This window comes from Ammodytes marinus (genome assembly GCF_949987685.1).
Source record: "Ammodytes marinus genome assembly, chromosome: 11".
Lineage (NCBI taxonomy): Eukaryota > Metazoa > Chordata > Actinopteri > Uranoscopiformes > Ammodytidae > Ammodytes > Ammodytes marinus.
In genome coordinates this window covers 19,058,003-19,076,365 of record NC_137215.1, presented here as the reverse complement: position 1 = coordinate 19,076,365, position 18,363 = coordinate 19,058,003, and positions in this window count along the sequence as shown.

Below are 18,363 nucleotides of genomic sequence, written 5' to 3'. Positions count from 1 at the left end.
CATAATTTCTGATCCGTTAATAAGTACTTTTGCTTGTTCTTTGGGGTAAGACTTGTTTATGTTGCAAAAGATCACAAAGTTACATTTCTTCACATTAAGTGTTAATTTATTAATTTGAAACCATTTGGCAATAGAGCATAATTCATCATTCACAATCAAATAATTAAAGTCATTATGAGTTGCTATGAGATTAGTGTCATCAGCAAATAATACAGGAAAAAGATGTTTGCAAGACATGGCTAAATCGTTTATATAGATCAAAAATAATAAAGGGCCCAGTATTGAGCCCTGTGGCACCCCATGTATAATTCTGGACTTGGAAGAAGAATAGCCATTAAGCGACACATACTGTTCTCTGTTAGTTAAGTAATTCTTAAACCAGTTCAGGGCAATATCCTCTACTCCATATCTATTTAATTTGCTTATCAGAATACTGTGGTTAACCGTATCGAACGCTTTGCTTAAGTCCAAAAATATCCCAATGGCAAACTCACCATTGTCCATAGCTGTTGAAATTATATTAGTTATCTGGAGTAATGCATGCTCTGTTGAATGTTTTTTACGAAATCCATACTGGTGAGCATATAGGATCTTATTATCAGTTAAGTGCTTGGATATTCTTGCATAAACTAATTTCTCCAATAATTTAGAGATGCAGATTGGCTTATTCAAAGTGTATTGAAATCCCCCTCATACTGAAGAGGTTCGCATAATTGTCTGACATGATCTCAAATGTTGTACCTGCACCAAAAATGAACTAGTATAAAGTATACTTTTTTGTAAAAACGTTTACTCTATATTGCCAATTTGAAGTCGAAAAAAATTGTCTATTGCTCAACTGTTTTGGACACTGATTGATGATAAATGGCTGGTACACAAACCAGGCCTTTGCCCCTTTCCCATCTCCCATGGTGTCATCATCTGGTTGTTTTGTGCCCATGCCTCCTGTCACAGTGAGGCCGTGCCAGCTTGAAGGGCCTGTTTCAAAAACGTCATTGTAGCTGGCATGGGGGGATTAGCACTGCACGGCAAAGAGCACTGCAAATCATCTTTGAGGGCCCTGTTTCATACACACACACACACACACACACACACACACACACACAAACATAGACACACAAGGTACATGATGATTTTCAAATGTTTTTCCTGCAGCGTTTTGATGAGTATTTGGTTGGCTGTTAGCTGAATAAACCACTGATGAAGGAATGAAGCCAAATGCCTAAGCCAAGACTAAAAAGTACCTTTCATATAGACTTTATTGTCCAATAATGAAACACATTTTCATGGCCTGCACGTAGTCTCACTCTCACCAACCAAAAATAAATCATACTGTATTTATAAATGCAATATATACAATATAATTCTATGTCCCAATGTCTATCCCTTGCATGCACATAGACATTCAATTCACACAGATATATTTATTTACTGTATATAGGACACACTCTCTGATTGTGATTAGTAAGTCTTTGCAGCAATGATCGCTACAGTCTTTTTTGAGTGTTGCTTTGGTTTTTCGATGTAGAGTGGATCCACTAGATGGAGCTACCCCTGCACTGCCACCCACCCACATTACTCAGCGCACGATCAGGCTGTGTGCCATATGTTACGAAAGGAGCAAAAGAGTGAGAGACGATGCAGCTCTGCCTGTCTTATAGAACTGGCCTTATCTGCAACAGCCCATGATAATTAATTCCAGCCTAACTACACAGCTTTAATATTTAAGGGTCAAATCAGGCACTGCTTAAAGAACACACACCTGAAATACACAAGTCAACAGTGTTATAGAAGTGTAGTATACATGCATAAATACCATGGCACAACTCATAGGTCTGCACATCCTGATACACATTATTTGTGTATTTATCTTAGCCTGACATAATATTATCCTGGGGGAGAGAGTGTGTGTGTGTGTGTGTGTGTGTGTGTGTGTGTGTGTGTGTGTGTGTGTGTGTGTGTGTGTGTGTGCGTGCGTGCGTGTGTGTGTGTGTGTGTGTGTGTGTGTGTGTGTGTGTGTGTGTGTGTGGTGGGGGGGGGGGGGTCTGTTGCAACAGCAGCTGTTCATCTTTGTTAACAAGTCACCTTGCATACTTGGCACACAGACTGCTGTCTCAGCACTTATTCTGACCTGTCGTACCAGGAATGTGCAGGTGTAACTAATAACCTCAACGATGGCTCTGTTCTATTTATAAGGTGAGCCAATCAGCCATAACAATCAGGCAGATTGCACAATTTTCCCAGCAGGCATGACTCTATTGCCGTGTATCAAAGTGACATTAGCAATGGTTTTGTTGTTATATGCAAGTGTCCCACGATGAGCTGTGACTGTGTAGAATAGATGATAAACATGCTAATGGCAGACTGAGACACAGTGACTGCTGTTGGCTTGCTCAAAACCCTGTTGTTCTAATTGTCTGACAGCTTGCATTCTTGAGTGCTGTGGACCTCTGTCCATGTCAATGTATTCCCATATCTCAGCAGTCACACTGGAGAATACCACATCATTACAAGTGAATAATGGTGGCCAAAACTGAAAGAGTGAGAAACTACGCTGTAATAAACCAGAATCTTAACTGTAATGGCTCAGTTAAACAAGGCATTAGCAGGAAGTCAAAACAGATATTCTTGGCGACTACTGTAGCTAATTTGAGAATAAAGAGCAGGTGGGTGTGGAAAATAAATCACACATTACTTTTTACTGATGAAAAGTGACATTGTTAGGCCGTGCCCACAGGTACACAGCTATTTCCCTCCTTTGTTTACTGAGAAATCCACGTACACCAGACAGTGTTTTAGAAAATATTTTCCTAGAACACAGGACAATGCAAAAAACTATTGAAAACACTGACGTAATCATACCAGGCCAGTAGTTGGTCAACAATGTGACACGTCAAAAACCATAGAAGAACATTGTGAGCATCAGATTAGGCTTCTTGTTGAGTGAGGTTGGTGCATTCTCAGTGTTTTCCGAATACGAATACAGAAATACAGAGTTTTCCAATCTCTCCACTTTGGCCATCATTTTCAAAACCCTCTGGTTTTTGTGTCCGATTTTGATGTCTGCGTGTGGACAGAGTGCCACATAAAATGATACGTTATATATCTTGGTTACGTTGGTCACTATTCACTCAGTGTTACATAATCGACCTTTAATAAACAGAAGAATCGTCCAATAAAGATTATGTTGAAAGTCAACGATCAGATCTGTATTCATTTACACAGTTCAAGTTATATCTTATTTATATTCTGTATGAAAAGTGATTACATCAACATAAGTCAGAATCGAATTTCTGCAGGCATGGGCTGTTAATACATTTTGAAAAAAGGTGGTATATGGGGTCTTTGAATAATGTGAAAAACATGCCAACCAATCTGTTTCTCCATAGGTACTTCGAGGCTTTCCCCCCCCCCCCCATCTCATTATTTTCCACACATTTATTTCCCCTTGTGACATCAAAGGTGGGATTTGGCGGAGAAAAACAGGCATCTAAACATCAAGAGTCGCTCTTGGGGAAGAATACTATATATTGAATGTTGAGCAGTTAAATTGCAGTCTCCCTCGGATATAGGATCCATTACAGGGCATTTCCCATAGCTGGGGATACACACAAAACTACACATCTCCCCCGAGGGCATAATTGCTTTTTTTTTCAGTTTTCCCCCTTTTGTTCCATCCGTCAGCATATATCACAACTTTCTTTATCATTGCTGTGGGAGAAAGCAAAAGATTAATGTTGCTCTTTGAAAGTATTGACTGCAGTGCTGCAATTTACCTTTGCTCTTTTACTACCATGACACTTTTGGAAATAACAAAAAATAACATGGCAGTTTAAGGGATGAGGACACTTGTAGTCATGTTGGTCTTCCGTGGTGATTCCATCCGGGAATAGGTTGTATTTGTATTGGTCTGATAAGAGTGTGAGAATTCATCACAAAGCTGTTAAAAGATTCAGCATCTTGAGGGGAGGAAGGTATACAGTACCTTGATGAACATGTTTTATGTAACAGGGATAATGCTTCCAGAAGCCTGCACTGGCCACAGGATTATCTCTCAAGCAATTAGATTTCCATCCTCTCTCTGTGGTCAGCGTCATTCGCATTTCCAGATGCCATTAACACCCCGATGCTTTAAACAGCAGATTCAGCCCCAGTCTTATCTTATCTACCAGACTCATTAGTGCTAATTTCTAGGTATTTGGCATGAAAAAGGTCGGAATACGGACAAATCTTTCTCTCTCTCTCTCTCTCTCTCTCTCTCTCTCTCTCTCTCTCTCTCTCTCTCTCTCTACAATATTTTATAGCAAAACATGTGTGGTTATATACAGCATTTTTTTTCAAGGCTGTAGCAACAACAACAACAGGTAGTTTAGATATCTATCTGTTATGCTAATACAAAGTTACTCATGGTGGCCTTTTCATGAAATCAAACCCTGTTTTTCGATGTTATGGTTGGCATATCTTTCAACTATCGCCATTTAATATGATCAAATCCTGCAAATATTAGTGTAGCCTATACATTATTTTCTTTTGCCATTCTCGCAGTGGATTGCAATTAACTTCCTATGCTTAAGGGGTTCATAGGAAACACGTTTCATTGCTCGCTCGACATACAGATTCAGTGAATTGTGGGGGACATGGACCCATGATATCAGGTTGACAGCCTAGCATGGCTCCGCCCACCCACCTACTTCCGCCCAAATTTAATTTTCCCTTCAGTAGCGCAGGCCCAATCCCAAATGACTCCCTAGGCACTCCGTGAGCGAGTGTCACTTGCTGTGGAGTCACCCTCGCGGCTGTGAAGTGCCACTCGATCATTAAGGGAGAGGGTATAACAACGATGCAGCTTTGGTAAGCCCTTGCCTTTGTCAGACGGAAACAGGAAGAAACCTAGAGACACTAGTTTGTTAAGTCTTTATTTCTCACCCTAAAATAAAATTCCACCACATTTATATTTGACCTGAAACACTCTTTACATTCATATATAGGCTACGCATGTGAGAGTAAAATGTAATATTGAATAAAAACAAACTCACTCCCATGCTTTTTTGGCTGCATAATTTAGTTTTTGTTAAACATTTTCTAACTGCATATTCTTAATTTTACCAGCTCAGTCTGTATTGGAGAAAACGGGTGGGTGTTTGATCCGCTGTTTAATTATTCTTTTAGTTTACATGCAGAGCATACAAAACCAGGGAAAAGAACAATAGTCTGCCAAAGCATGTATTCCACTTGTCATGATACGTTAATCTGCCAATACGACCCGCAAATCGCAGCAGTTAATTAGCGTGCATAAATCATAATGCACTGCAAGGGTGGTCATAAATAAGAAAAGTCATGCGCTCTAGCTGACTGACGTCACCGCCGCTATTACTACCCCTCATCGGCTTTAACAGTAACACAAATCTTACTAACAATTTAAGGAAATAATAATCACTGTCCCTTATTAACTTGTGGGCATTTTCTTCATCTGCTTCGTTTTATCATTTATCCATGGACCTGAAAATACACTAACGGTAGACAAGTGGCATAATCAAATCAACAAGTGTAAAACAACATGTTCGTTCCGATATTGTAGGCTACCCTCCGGTTCCGTCATTTAGGGCTATGCATAAAAGTAATCAATCAAATGTCTGTTTGAGGTAAGAGTACGTTTCATTTATAATTCGGGAAACAAACTCCATGGAACTCTCATTTGTTGAGGTTGGCTCCTCCATTCCGGACATTAATTGATTGGCGGACACCTGTGTCAAACGTAGGGCTGAGGCAACATCGATGCAGACTCGGTGATTGAGGGCTTCATAACCCACTCACACTCGAGGCTCGATGGTTTGGGACGGCACTCAATATGGCGGGCCCTCCCCGCGAACGCGCAAACGGAGGGATAGTGGATAGGGATAGGGTGTAGGGGGTGGATCTAGATTGGGCCCTAGTCAGTCTAGGCGTATTAGTGGGATTCTGCTCGTCCAGAGATTTGGTTGTCCAATCAGCTAACAGAGCGAGTGGCTGAGAACGATGACGTCGAAGTCACGCACCAGTTTCAGTTGAATGCTGCGTTCCTTTATACTCGGAACTCTGAAATTTCCGACTTGGTAGTTCCGAGTTCCGACCTGTCTGTGTTCCAGTGCATCTGCTCGGGAAAGTATGGACGCCTACAACCTTTCTCATCCAAATAACTAAACGTTAGGCTCTACCAAGTTACCGTTGCCAGGTACCGGTAGATCCATAGACTACAATATGTAGTGAAGTCGGAAATTTCCGAGTTCCCAGTACAACTGGAACGCACCAGAAGCACGTCAGAAGCCGGCTCATGACGTACGGCACGACCAAACGTTGTGCGATTGGTTGGCTAATCCAGAGTGGCACTGAGCAGATCCAATAGTTTTAAACTTCAACAGACACCCACCTCCAAGTGAGTGAACGTTTGCCAATTACAGCAGTTCCAGACCTTCTGTACAAATGAAATAGTAAGATGCTCTGGTAGCACCAGGCTATTGACAGCCCAGACTGTGTTACAACTTTATAATGCAGTCTTGCTGGGCCACTATTGAAACTTCTCTCTTATCTCCCTGAATCCCATCAAGTGAGTTCCAATTAGCCTTTGCACTGCTGCAAATGTCTGTCTAATTAGATACACTTTTAAAGTTGAACGCTGCAAGGCATCTGGCAACCCAGATAGATACTCAGCTGTTGCTGACAGCGATCAGACAAACATCACTCTAGCCTATTAGAAATGTCTCCAGTGTGTCCTTACTGGGGCCACCATTGTCACGGTGCAACCTTGAATGGGGTTGTGATAAAGGCGAGAGCTGATGGTAACAGCTAGTCTCACAAAGCACGGGGTATGAAGGGAGTTTCTTTTGGGTAATGGCAAGAGGGGTTATCTATACCTGCCCCACTATCACTATGCCAGTTGTAATAACACCCTTTTTTTGTGGCAGAGGATAAAAGCAACCTTGCTGGTAACTGTGCTGCCCCCCCCCCCCCCCCCCCCCCCCCTTCCCCCTCGGAGCTCTTGGAGGTGGGGCTGAGACCGAGAAAGCCATTAGAGAAGAAAGAAGCAGTAATCTGATCATGTCCTATAGAGGGAGAGGCAGCATCAGTCAGCTGTGCCATGATCTCAAGCTTCTGCCCAGGAATAGACATACATTTCCTGTTTGGTAGGTGTTAACATCAGATGACGACGTGTGCATTTCTGGTCTGTATCATCATGATAACCTTTGTTTTACTCATCTGACTGTTTAAAAACATTCGGTTGGGCTTTATGAGTACAGGCTCATAATGCGGATTGCATGACTAATGAAGTGCCAATATAAGACAAAGTAACCAATAACGATTGAAAAAGGCTTTAGTCCATTTATGCTTAAATTGATTGATCCCATTACTGCTCTAAAGCACCAGTTTATGTTTGACAATATCATTTATAGGTATAGATTTTTGAAGGGCTAAATCCTACAATAAGGGTAGACAATAATCTTCCCAATTCCTCCAATTTTGCAAGTAGGCTTTATGTGAAATGAACAAAGTCAATTTGATGGAATATAACTCAGATGAACAGTGAGGGTGACTTTTACTCTACCCATAATTTCTTCTCCACCTAAGGGCATGGTTGATTGCTTTGTTAAAAAAAAAAGAAGTTACCTTCGAAGTAAGGAGGAGAAGTTTCACTCCAACATTTTGCCCAATTTATTCACATTGTCACACTTTGCACAGCCTCTTCCAATTTATTCTTTATTTAATTTTTTAATCTGGCAATTATTTCCTGTGGGAGTACTTAATCACATTGCTATATGACATAGTTCTATATAAAGTCAAACTCATCCACAGGAGTATGTAGATGTGTTAGCAGAGGATCATTAATTTGTGTTTCTCATGTCATTTCTCTTTATTTGTCCATTTAAGGCTTTCAATCTCAATTTTAGCAGCATATCTGGTTTAACATGAGCTCGGTGCAGCATGAGAACTGTATCGGCCTTTTCTGTATATGGTTAAAGAACAGGTTTTATGCTATTACAATATATTTTTGCAACAGGACTCTGCCGTTTATATCCTATTTCACAGGTATAAAACTCTGGAGGAAAACGTTTATTTTGTTATGTGTGGGTGTGTGAGCTATTCACACTTCGTCAGGCCATGACCTACAGTACAGGAGGCTGGATCCATACATAGTTTAGTACAGTCACCCCACTGTCTGAAAAGAGAGAGGCTTGAAAACCTTTAACAGCGTTGAGGGGCTGCGCCAGGCTCTAGCAATCTGCTGACTAAGACGCTTGCTGAGAATGCAGCATACCTTATCAAATCACTTTTAATGCACCGCAACAAGATTTTTTCTTTCTCCTCTTCGCCTCTGTTCAACAACATGAAAACATACTGCAACGCCCTCGCCAAAAGCTGCTTAACATCCAGTTTGCAACAAGAGTGTTTCTCAGCTGCTGTGGTTGCCCTCTGTGAGTCATTTAGTGGAAATGCCAAAAATATTTAAAAGCACAGATTCATTTTACTGAATCCGGACAGGAGTTTTACTGCATCACTTTTGTTTTTCTTGAAGGGTACTTTTCTCAATTTGGCATGTACGCACACACATGTAAGTTCAGGCATTATTTGCTGAACATTTTTCTCTGAGGATTAAGGCATTGAAATTTAGACTGCCTCTGATTTTTTTACCTCTTTTACTTCCTATCTTTTTTATATCATACGGATTTAAAGAAAACTGCTGTAGGAGTAAATCCAAATTAACAATGTTTGTATTTTAGAATGGTGTAGGATTATTTCATATGCGGGGGAAAACATCGTCTTAAGTCTTGTCTCAAATTTCTTCTGTAATATTATTTTTAATTATGATAAACTTGGCCTGTTGTATAGAGCTTATGCACTGACTTGCTTTAAGATCACCTAGATATACAGTATATGCTACTTTCCTCTAGATAATGTATTTCATGAAAGTAAAGGGGACAATAGTAGGATTTTCCCATGTGGTATTATGCAGCACAACCAACCTGACTATATAGAATATATCCACAGATGGCCTTTGTTACAAAACAGATAACATATATTTCCATATGCAGGTATGTGACAGAATGTTTCCCACGTGTTTCAAACGTCGATTGGTATTTGAAACAATGTGTCCCAAGCCAGAATACTATCTCCACAAATCTAGATTAAAGTAGTGGGGAAGTGGAAGATAGCACCTATGGACGTGGGGGATAGGTGGGGGGGCGGGGGGGGGGGGGGGGGGGAGGGGGCTGTCACTGTGATAAATGAATCGCGGGGGGGAGAGAGCCAGATTGGCTTCACTTTACAGTTAGAAGTCTCAACGGGCCAAACATGAAACGGCATTGTGTTATCCTGGGATCAATTGGCTGCGTCATGCTTCATCATCTTATAATAAATAGGAGTAATATTGGCTTTTATTGCTTCCTGCAAAAAAAATTAAACATTTCGGTTGAGGATTTTGAGAACTGGCATTTGGGGGTAAATAAACATACAGTTAGGACGTAGGGTGTGACGTTTGTGAGATTTACTCCCGGAGCTCTGGCATCACAGCAAAACGCACTAGACCGTGACATTTTGCTGCTTCTAGGGATTTGCAGCAACCGCCCGGGAAGCAGCCCGTGGGAGGTAAAGCTGTCCGATCAGCCATTTCACCAGTAATTAACAGACCCTCGCCTACATCTCAGCCTCCTGTCGGTCTTTGTAAGTTTGGCCTCTGTTTCTTTGTGGTCTTAACACAATAAAAACAACCTAAATAAGAAAAGCACTGCCAATGCCTCGATGTGCTCTGTCAGGCAGTGGTATAATTAGTTTTACTCAATTCATAATGACACAATCCAAAGTTAAACATGATAATGCACGGGTTTGAATATAAAACAAGTCAACAGTATTGCAACACATGGACTGCAGCTGGTTACCAATACGAGCATGTGTTAGGGAGATAAGCATCCAAAGCAGGCTTATCCACTGTCAGGCCGTCCCCTATTAGCATTTTCCATTCTGAAGTGGTGCTCGATAAAAAGATTATGACGGTAAAAGAGTTGGCACATGTTGGCTGAAATGCCCCTGGGGGATGCTTGAAACTTTCCTCCTCTTTGTGAATTTCAGGCCTGTCGAAAAAAGTTATGATGTAGTTAGTTTGTGGGTTCCACTCCTCTGGCTGCCCTTGAGAGCTGCAAGCTGTCGAAGAGGTGGGTGGATTGAAAAGGCACATAAGTATAGGAGAACTGCTGCAGCAGATTTTGAGTGGACTGTTGTCATGAGGGTCTAGTAGAGAGAAAAATGCTCTACACAAGATTTTCCTCTCAGGGAAAAAAGGCTACGATTCTGAGGTTGTACAAAAAGTTTGTCCAACTCCAAAGAGTGTGTAGTGTGGCCAAAGTGAATGCAATGCAGAAAGGCATTAACAACACAAATATCTATTTTTAAAAAAGGTACAGGAGATGGATTTGGACATGATAACCCTATAAAAGAGTTGAGATATCACATCCAAAACAACTTCCTGCTTTCGAAATAGACGTGTGGGAGGCAAGGGACCCTGTAGAGTGGAAAATCATACATTGTAGGACAGGATTCACCTCAATCCCCTGCTGATAAACTGAGAAGCCAAGTGGATATAGATGTCTTTCAAATAAATAAAATGCAGGTTCCACGATTGAATGAGCTCCCTTAGAACTACCCCGCCCCCCAAATAACCCCCCTTCCAGTGTCGGGCAACAGTCAATTTTTATCGGGATTCTTGATGGCAAATCCTTCTCAGCAGGAAGAGTGGGTTTCATCCAGCAAGCAAACACACACAAACACACACACACACACACACACACACACACACACACACACACACACACACACACACACACACACACACACACACACACACACACTGACAGAAACCAGAAACACACATACTGTACATGGATTAAAGTTGTGTTTGATTCAATATTTGGGGTAGTAGGATAGCCTACAGGAAAGGTGGCCGACCAGTAACCATGAGGTCGCTGGTTCGATCCCCGGCACCAGACAGGAGGGTGTTAGTTATAATACTAGTATTGGCTGGTATTATGTCTATGGTGCCCACCATCTCTATCATTGTGTCCTTGAGCAAGACCCTTAACCCCAAAACTGCTCTGGGGCGCTATACTACGGCTGACCCTGCGCTCTTAACCCCTCCGAAGCGTGTTAATTTGAGAGGGGATTATGCAGAAAGACAAATTTCAATGTAACCATTGACTAATAAAGTAACTTAACTACAGGACAACTTGAGTTTATTTAGGAAAACCTCGAATTTATAAAATCGAGACCGGCAAAAGCTACATGCAACAAGCTTTGACTTTTAATCATAAAAATAAATAGGGAGGAAGAAAGTGGTCCATTAAAAGCTGCAGAGGTACAGAAGACCCATCTTATTTCCACGTACAGTAGGATCAGCACCATGGACAGAGTCGGCATGTGTGTGTGATCATGAGCTTTCGGCCTTCTGGGCTTGTTCCTTCTAGATGATCGATCAAAGATGTTTGTGAATACAGATGCATCTTTACTGACCTTTGACACGGAGGGCAGCTGCTGCTGTGTTTCCCCTTTACAGTAATCTCAAAGGACCTTGTTGGGAAAATTGGCTTTGTCAGCCTGGACCTGGATCAATATACCCCTCACTCCTTTCGACACTACCCTTGCTGCAAGTTGTTGTTTTTTCTTCCTATCGTGTTAACCGTACATGCTAGGAGTCCAAGGATGCATCGGCTCACGTTTTCCCATTTAAGTGCACTGTGACATGGAAACAACACAATGATTGATTTCAACATATGTTCTCAATCATTGTGTGCAGCACTTGCTGGGCAGGTTGAGAGGAGATCCCTCATACACCTCCTGTGTCATTTTTCACTGGAAGTGGATGTGTGTCCTCCCTCGCCTCCTAATTTTTATTCACATTGGGGGCCCTCCTTGCTGCACTCTGAAGGATTGTTTCTCCCCCTCTCATTCCCAGGTGCCCTCAGTTTATCCTGTAATGGGCCAGTTAAGGTGAGAGCCGCGCTTGGGCTGGAGTGCATTACCATTTAACACTTAACACTACACTACTGCAAAATGGCTGATGCATCGGAGCTTGGCATGTAAAGGGGAATATGGCATACACGTTTGCTTGTTGACATACAGTATCTCACAAAAGTGAGTACACCCCTCACATTTCTTCACATTTTTCTTTATATCTTTCCATGGGACAACACTGAATAAATTACACTTTGATACAATGTAAAGTAGTCAGTGTACAGCTTGTATAACAGTGTAAATTTACTGTCCCCTCAAAATAACTCGACCCACAGCCATTAATGTCTAAACTGCTGGCAACAAAAGTGAGTACACCCCTTAGAAAAAATTTACAAATTGGGCCCAAAGTGTCAATATTTTGTGTGGCCACCATTATTTTCCAGCACTGCCTTAACCCTCTTGGGCATGGAGTTCACTAGAGCTTCACAGGTTGCAACTGGAACCCTCTTCCATCCATTTATGACAGCATCACAGAGCTGGTGGATATTAAAGACCTTGCGCTCCTCCACCTTCCGTTTGAGGATGCCCCAAAGATGCTCAATAGGGTTTAGGTCTTTACAGACCTGTCTTGTGTATATCAGCTCCCTCCCTCTCATTTATTTCGCTATTTTCAAATCAGACACTGTGTCAAATCGCTGTTTCCAAACTTCCCCTCCTCACCTACGGTTCAGTTGTGGGAAGAGTTTCTCTGTTCCAGCCCCTTTCAAAAATCTCTTATTTCTAAAACGTATAACAAACTCCTGTCCTATGACAGCTTACCATCCACTAAGGTCAAGACGGCCTGGGAGCAGGAACTGGGGCTGAACTTAGAGGATAGCTACTGGGAGTTAGCTCTTGACAAAATTCACAAAAGCTCAACTTGCGCTCGTTTGACACTCATACAGTTCAAAGTGATATTTAGAGTCCATTTTTCCAAAGCTCGACTGTCACAAATTTATCCCAGTGTCATCGATAGCTGCGACAGATGTCATTCTTCATCATGTAATTTAACCCATATGTTTTATTCTTGCCCTCTACTATCTCGCTTCTGGCAGAACTACTTTGATACAATGTCAAAAATACTTTTGAGGACAATAATTGTCTCTCCTCACATTGCTATATTTGGGATTCCTGTTGATTACAAGCGTTATACTTCCAAGCACTTAGACATTTTAGCTTTCACCTCTTTACTGGCGAGACGGCAGCTTCTCCTTAACTGGAAGTCAACTAAAGCTCCCTCCAGCTCTCGATGGCTCAGTGATGTCATGTCTTTCCTCAAGTTAGAGAAGATTAAATATTCACTGCGAGGTAACACAGACAAGTTCTACAACAAGTGGCAATCCTTCTTAACGTTTTTCAACTCGCTTTCTTCTATGCCTCCTGATTAGGGCTGCGACTAACGATTGTTTTGATGATCGATTGATGTGCCGATTGTTTTCTCGATTAATCGATTGTTGATCGATTGGTGTTTTGGTCCGTAAAATGTCAGAGAATGGTGAAGGGTGTTGATAAATTTTCCTGAGCCCATGTTGACGTCCTCAAATGTGTTGTTGTGTCCAAAACACATAGATGTTTCAGTTTACTGTCATAATAGGATTAAACCAGAAAATATTCACATTTGAGAAGCTGAAATCAGAGAATTTGGAAATGTTTTATTAAAAAAAAAAATGACCTGAAACGATTGAGTAATTAATTAATTAATCGTTGCAGATCTACTCCTGACTGTTAGGTCCCACCCCACCCCCCCTTTTATTTTATTTTATTTTATTTAATTTTATTTAATTTAATTTTATTTTTGTGTGCTAATTGTTTTATTTGTACATGTTATTGTATTTTAAATATTATTATTATTATGATGATGATGATGATGATGATGTTTATTACAGCTTGATAATCCCTTCCTGTAATGTTTGTGAAAAAAGAAAAATCAGAAATATGGCATTTGTTTTGACTCGTCAAGTTTACATGTCTATGTATGCACTGTGCCATATTTTCAATAAAAATATTGAAAAAAAAAAAAAAAAAAAATAGGGTTTAGGTCTGGAGACATGCTTGGCCAGGCCATAACCTTTACCCTCAGCTTTTTTAGCAAGCCACTGGTCGTCTTGGAGGTGTGTTTGGGGTCGTTATCATGTTGCAATACCACCCTGCGGCCCAGTTTACGAAGTTTGAGTGCACATGGTCTGCGTCGTACACAGAGGTTGGCTTTGGAAAATAGACGTATGAGTGCTGCCAGCATTGCTGAAGGGCTTGAAGGGGTGGGGGGTCAACCTGTCAGTGCTCATACCATACGCCGCACTCTGCATCATACTGGTCTGCATGGCTGTCATACCAGAAGGAAGCCTATTCTAAAGATGATGCACAAGAAACCCCACAAAAAGTTTGCTGAAGACAAACAGACTACGGACATGGATTACTGCAACCATGTCCTGTGGTCTGATGAGACCAAAATACATTTATTTGGTTCAGATGGTGTTAAGAGTGTGGAGCGGCAACCAGGTGAGGAGTACAAAGACAAGTGTGTCTTGCCTAGAGTCAAGCATGGTGGTTGGAGTGTCATGGTCTGGGGCTGCATGAGTGCTGCCAGCACTGGGGATCTACAGTTCATTGAATTCTAACATGTACTGTGACATACTGAAGCAGAGCATGATCCCCTCCCTTCATAAACTGGGCCGCAGGGCAGTACTGCAACATGATAACGACCCCAAACACCCCTCCGAACGACCACTGGCTTGCTAAAGAAGCTGAGGGTAAAGGTTATGGACTGGCCAAGCATGTCTCCAGTCTTAAACCCTATTGAGCATCTTTGGGGCATCCTAAAACGGGAGATGGAGGAGCGCAAGGACTCTAATATCCACCAGCTCCTTGATGTCGTCATGAATGGGTAGAAGAGGGTTCCAGTTGCAACCTGTGAAGCTCTAGTGAACTACATGCCCAAGAGGGTTAAGGCAGTGCTAGAAAATAATGATGGCAAAACAAAATATTGACACTTTGGGCCCAATTTGGAAAAAATTTCTTAGGGGTGTACTCACTTTTGTTGCCAGCAGTTTAGACATTAATGGCTGTGTGTCGAGTTATTTTGAGGGGACAGTAAATTTACACTGTTATACAAGCTGTACACTGACTACTTGACATTGTATCAAAGTGTCATTTATTCAGTGTTGTCGCATGGAAAGATATAATGAAATATTTGAAGAAATGTTAGGGGTGTACTCACTTTTGTGAGATACTGTATATGTGTGTGTGTGTGTGTGTGTGTGTGTGTGTGTGTGTGTGTGTGTGTGTGTGTGTGTGTGTGTGTGTGTGTGTGTGTGTGTGTGTGTGTGTGTGTGTGTGAGAATTGATGAACAACAAAACACATTCTTGCTCACAGTAAGAAACAAAAATAATACATTTTTTAATCTAGTGGCACCTTTGGACAAGCGGTTTTACTACACCAGTGCCTAAGCACGCGGCGGCTCTATGTGCATTTGTTTAGCAAGCAGGTGAAAGAGAGACCGCAAGATAAGGTAACGTATTTATGTCAGATTAATAATGGTGATATGACGATGGTGAAGCAGATCAAACTTTGATTTGGTACTAAACAGATAATGATAACATAACATATGACAAATCATATGTATATGTTGTGAACCCACCTGTGATTGATTCACTAACAGTTGATGAGTGTTCTATATTACACTGTAATAAGTGTATTATGCGAGCACTGTAATTTACACCGCTCACTTTGAATTTCAGCCCCACTGAAGGGTTATTGATGCTTCATCGGAGGATTTAAAATAACTGAATAAGATGTTGAAATGTGTCCTCACATTTGCTGACAGCGACATAATCGTTTGTCATGCTGTTACTGCCCATAAATGCTTAAAGAATGGAGGCAAATATAAAGTGGTAGCTACTAAATGTTATTATGGTAAACAGATGTTTAAAAGTAGCCTACTGGATATAGTGTCTCAGTGGTTACTGTTATGGTTGCCTGACAAACCAATGGGCCCAAGATTACTGTAGTTTCTGCTTCAGCTGTTTCCTCCCACAGTCAGGTGGACTGGGGACCCTAAATTGCCTGGGGAGAATGTGTCTGCACTGTACATCCGAAAGCCTGTAATGACTTCCCAGCCTTACACCAAGTGCATTCTGGGAAAGTCCGCCAAACATCACGACCCTGAGAAGAAATGAGTGGGTGTAGAATGTAAATGATGTAAAATTGGAACATATTGTCTTGTGCATATTTTCCACTCATAAGTGTATTCCTCATGTTGCCTAGAGATTGATCCTGTTATGCTAATATTGTATGTTTTTTTATTCCCGTAAGTCCTGCACGTTCATTTTCATTTATTTTTCATTTAACTCTTATTTATCCTCGAGAGACCAATTGAGGGGTGACCCTCATTTACAATGATGTCGAGATCAAACAAATTCAAAGGAAAAACAACAATACATAAACAATATTTATTTATCAACCACAGTGTATATGCACTTACCCACCACAAAGAGCACAACCTCGTTGCAGAAAGGCCTGCCGTCAATACCACAGACTTTTCATTGATGTCTTCTCCTATTACATCTGTGTTCTAAGTTTTTTATTTTACGGTAGTAATTATAGCTGGCAAGGACAGGCCATGTGCAGCGGAGATAACTTTGCCGAGTATGCCCTTGTTCTGCATTATGCTTTAACATTTGTAAGCCAATTAGCTAGATTAGAAAGCATAATCAATACAAACACCGTATGCGACCCCAACTACTGTCTTCTCATTAGAAGTAACAACCACTCCCTGTCATAACAATGTGAATTCAAAGCACATTTGGGGCAATGTTTTTTGACAGGTTGTCTTTTCTTCTTGAGGTCCACTAATGCCCAGGCATTTGTGAGACAGTGTTATTTCATATCAACTTAAAGGCCTACTTCACCAGTTTGAATATGAAGGTGTATTGAATTCTGAGATCCTATGTAGTATAAATGTGCAAAAAAAATTGAAATTGGTTCATCCTAGCCTGAGAAAAGGCAGAAAGAGTGTTTTTTAACCCTATATTAATCTTACTGTGACATCACAGTAAGATAAATATAGGGTTAAAAAAAAAACCTTACTTTGTAAATATTACTGTGATTTCTCCTACTGTGACATCACAGTAATATTTACAAAGTAATTTTTTTTTAACCCTATATTTATCTTACTGTGATGTCACAGTAAGATTAATATAGGGTTAAAAAACACTCTTTCTGCCTTTTCTCAGGCTAGGATGAACCGATTTTTTTTTTTTTTTGCACATTTATACTACATGGGATCTCAGAATTCAATACACCTTCATATTCCCACCGGTGAAGTAGGCCTTTAACATAACCTGTCGTCTTGACAGTGCTACACCTCATCCAGCAGCTCCAGGTCGCCATTTGTTTTGGTTGGAATCTCCCCTGCATGCCCAAACAAACCAAAACGATATATAGCATATTTTTGTCTGAAGAAGTAATTTAAGCCTTGTGTACCTCGTAAGAATTCACCTAACCCTGTCTTTTGTTCTGAACATTGCCTCTTGTTCTTTCTAGTGTTTTTGTTAAGATTCTGGCACAGGCACACACCCTAACTTTTATCTCCGAAACGTGTCAGTGCATCACAAAACTCTCCATCTCCCCGAAGAAGTCTTGGCTTGGGTCTTAAAAGCATGCAGAGTGGCTCGCTGTTCATTTAAATCAAGTGGAACCATGACAGCAGGGTGAGATCATGTCTAACAGTCTCAAGCCATTTTCCTCGTTCAAAAGAAGGGAGGACATATTATTGTGGTATATTCTGGGATATTGTTGAAAAAGTATCAAAGTATATTTGCTTACTGTTACATTAAGAACAATTTTGAGGTACTTTATTTTCCATTTTCTGCTACTTTATATTGCACTTCACAACATTACAGAGAAATATTGTACTTTTTACCCCACTGCACTTATATGAAAAGGTAAATACAGTGCTTTGCTAATTGAATAGATTTGACTTTTGATCCCTTTGTTAAATATCACTGGAGAAAAATAGATTAGTTGATTGATTCTACGCAATTGAAGCCATTAATTCATGGTTTGATATATTGTCTCTTTTCAAGTTTGAGAATTGCCTGTTTTCTCTTCTATCAATTGCAATGGGAATTTTCACTAACATTTAATCGACCAACCAGTTAAATGATTGAGAAAATAAGAGATAGGGAAAGAGATCAATGGAAATGAAAAACCCTAAGAACACTGCATTGGTTGATTGGATTTAGATATAATTTGGTGGAAATAGTCTACGTTGGTGCTTTTAGCTTCTTGAAATGGAGAGTGCTTAGTATAAGTATTTATATGATTTGATTACTTTTAAATCTTCTAAATAT